This window comes from Anas platyrhynchos, chromosome 1 (genome assembly GCF_047663525.1).
Source record: "Anas platyrhynchos isolate ZD024472 breed Pekin duck chromosome 1, IASCAAS_PekinDuck_T2T, whole genome shotgun sequence".
NCBI lineage: Eukaryota > Metazoa > Chordata > Aves > Anseriformes > Anatidae > Anas > Anas platyrhynchos.
In genome coordinates, this window is record NC_092587.1 from 34369142 (window position 1) to 34372582 (window position 3441).

Consider the following 3441-nt stretch of genomic DNA (forward strand, 5'->3'; position numbering starts at 1 on the left):
ATACGTGATAGCTTATACACAGCGGAAGTAAATAGTGTAGTCAGAGGTCACAGGGCTAGATTTTGAAAAGTCCTACATAAGGAAGACATCTCAGAAAAGCAGATTTAAATAACATTAATACCAAGAAAAGTAATTCTGATTGCTGTATTCTTTATCTGTCGTGACTAGACAGATGAAAATCTATGATAGCAATTTTGCCTTTAAGGTCATTTTCTTTATTCTTTGATTTCTTTATTTCTTTTATTTCTCTGTCTATCTATTTATTTATTTATTTTAACAGGCTCTGTACTAATTTTCCTGACAGAATGACTAACAGAAATACGACCCTTGCGCACCTTTTGTAGTTAATTCATTAGGTCAACTCTAACCATTAAGCCCCTTGTCAGGTTATTTCTATTATTGATAAGGAGCAATTGACCATAAAAGACTGAAGCCAGGTAGAGGAGTGTATTCCACAAGGTCTCTTGGCTCCACCCTTGTGAAGTAAAATCTGCCAGGTGTGGGTCATTTGACCTTTGCTATATAGGAAGCTTGAGGAGCTGTGGGGAATTGCCTTTGGGGGTGGAAGAGAATTGAGGCTAGGGTTGTCTAGGGTGCCTTTCTGCTGTTGTGGTGAAGTGGGCTTAGTGTTCCCCTGTGGGCTATTTTTTCTTCATGCTTTCTGCCATCTATGTGAAATACTTTTAGCGACTCTATGAGCTAGCTAGGTTGGCAGTGCCTTCTCAGTACAGTAGAACCCTGGTAGTGAGACTTCACTGTGAAGCAGCGTGGAAGTGACTCAGGTTCAGAAGCTGGCAGATAAGTGTTCCTGGGTTTACAGTTCTGTAATGTTGAGGAGTTGGAGTACTTCCTTCAGCTTGTCTGTTTTCAGTGAAACTACTCTTGTGGATTCTGAGCTCCCTTTCCAGCCCTTAAAAACATAATAATAATAGTAAATAGAAATAAAACCCCACCAACTCAGAAGCTCCAGTGCTTACAGGTAAGCCTGAATTCTAGGAGTGTTCTTAACTATTTGTTAAGGTTGAACATCTGGCAGTGTGAAAAAGGTGCCTTAACGTGTACTCAAATTATGCCTTGTGGTAAGTAGAAACAGATTGGGAGAGATACTGGTGGCTTTATCATAACTTTCACTCAGTGGAAGTCATGAGACTGTGCTGTTCATAAAAGAAATGCCATTTCCACAGCATGTGAGTCAAAAGCAGTATGAAGAAAGCCTCTCCTCTTCCATACAGGCCTGCGTGTCTTGGCGGCGGAGAAAGTTTTGGAAGAGGTCCATCAAATGAGAATCGATCTTCCTCTGTAGAAACCAGTGTCTGAGGTATCGAGGAAAGCGTCCTTCTGTGAAAGGAAGATGAGAGAGTGGGAACGCTGCCTGTGCCACCCTGTGGTTTTGCCAACATGATAGTGCAGAGGACAGGAGAGAAAAGGATGGAAAACTGAGGTGGACACTTAAAGGCATTGTTACATGAGTTGTGAATAAAAACAAAGTGTCGGGAAAAGGGGTTGTGTGAGAAAGGTGCTGCTCCAAATTATACAGGGCGGTCCTTAGGGTGGGCTGGTCCCCAGATTGAAGACCTCCTCAAGTTCTGTTGGAGCACCGTCACACACCGGGGGAGCGGGATGATCAGAGTCTGATGGAATGCAGTCCTCAAATGCTGGATGGATGCTGTTCTCAACATTGGGGACATCACACACCTCATGAACTGAAGTAGGAGGCTCTGCATCTTTCCTGCCTTTCAGCTCTGGCAACTTGAGTCTTTCTTCAGATGGAGGAAAAAGTCAGTTGAACAGAAACCTCCTCAATTCCAACAACTAGACAAGACAGTGAAGATAACACAAGAAAGAGACAGGGCTGCAAGTGGCAAAGGCTGGCACTGGTGGTAGAAGCAGTCAAAGAATACGTGTGAACAGGACTGCCTTCAATTAAAGGCTGTCTTACTGATTTTTTTTACATGAGTTGTAACCAAGTGGCCAGCTGCCAGCAGAGACACCATGACGCTCCAAGCTGAAGCTCACAGTGCACACTCCCTTGCAGCTTCACCGGGGCACCCACAAGCACAGACTGACCCCACCACAGGAGACTCTGCTACCTGGACAGGTACCTACCTACTCTACTACCTACTCTGCTGCCTTGGAACACCACAGTCCTGCTGCCTTCCTGGGGTGCCTACTCCCCTCGCCCTGCAAACAAACCCTGGCTCAGTTTGTACCTCTGCTTTCTGATGGCATGGGCCTCAGCTCTGGACTTTCTTACACCCAGTAATGGCAGATGGAGAACACCCAGAATATCCCAGTCATGCCTGAGGCAGCAACATGCAAATAGATCTTTCCCTCCATACTGAGCTGGTGGGAACAGGACTGCTGGCCAACAGCAAATTGGAAGTATCGCTGCAGTTAAGACAGGAGAGAAACCTGCCCTACATGATCTGAACAAGCCACTCTGCCCAAAAAGTGTCGTGCCTAACAAATGTGCAGAGCAACTGCAAGAACAGGCGAAAGCACCAGCAGTTCCCATGCAGTGAGGAGCTACCAAGATCCACAAGTTCGTACAGCGTTAAAGAGAACACAGCCTGCTACGCTGGGCAGAAGAAGGATCTGGGCAAGAAGGATCCGAGATTGCAGAAACAACTCATTATCTAGATGGTTTTAGTGCAGCACACATGTAATTATCCTAGTATTAATGCTGTCGGCAACTCAAAGTGTTGTCTTTGGATCTTTCAGATGCTTTTCTGTTAGAAAAAGTTCCCCTTGATTACAGTACTCCACTTGCATAAGACAATCACGCCTCACTAACCCAGACTCAGACAAGCCACATCACACTCGTAGATCCCTGTCTGTGACCCATAGGAAGGCACGTAATGAAACATACTCACCGTTTTCAGACCATGTTGCTCAGGATAGTCTCTGTCATCTGTTGGTCTCAAGCTTGAATGCTGTAAGACTGGTGGAGCGCATTGTTGAATTTTTTTCTGCATACTTCCAATTTCAGGAGCCAGTCAAGCTGAGATGACAGCTTGAGATGCCAACTGCGGCTTAGGATAGGCTGTGCACCACAGAACTTGGTCCCCATAAGACGTGTTGCTTCAGAATGGCATCCTAAAATGAGATCCTTAGGAAAGGTTTAGTATTATACATTTGTGAAAATTGTATTACAAAAACTGAAAGATTTAACTCACCCTTTCACACTTCATGTGTAGATTTGATTCCTATGTTACCTGGCAACTAAGTCACCACTAATAGTAGTTTCATGTGATTAGATATCCATTTGAATCACTTCTGCTGAAGACATCTGATGGACAGATTATCTATCAGATATCAATGGAAACTGTACATGGAAAAAGATGTTGTGTTGCCTGCTGTTTACGGCCCACAGCAACATAACTGCAATCATATTTCTGAGTCACTGATACGCACTTCTCTGCCCTGCTTCACACTCCTCTA

The 3441-nt window shown here is 44.5% G+C and overlaps 1 long non-coding RNA gene across 1 annotated transcript; it reads left to right on the forward strand.

Moving 5' to 3' along the window:
- Window positions 1-464: 464 nt before the first annotated feature.
- LOC106014355 (uncharacterized) lies at window positions 465-3237 on the forward strand. Its single transcript, XR_001185609.5, has 2 exons — window positions 465-979; window positions 1233-3237. It is a non-coding gene; the product is annotated as an uncharacterized lncRNA (long non-coding RNA).
- The last annotated feature ends 204 nt before the right edge of the window (window positions 3238-3441 follow it).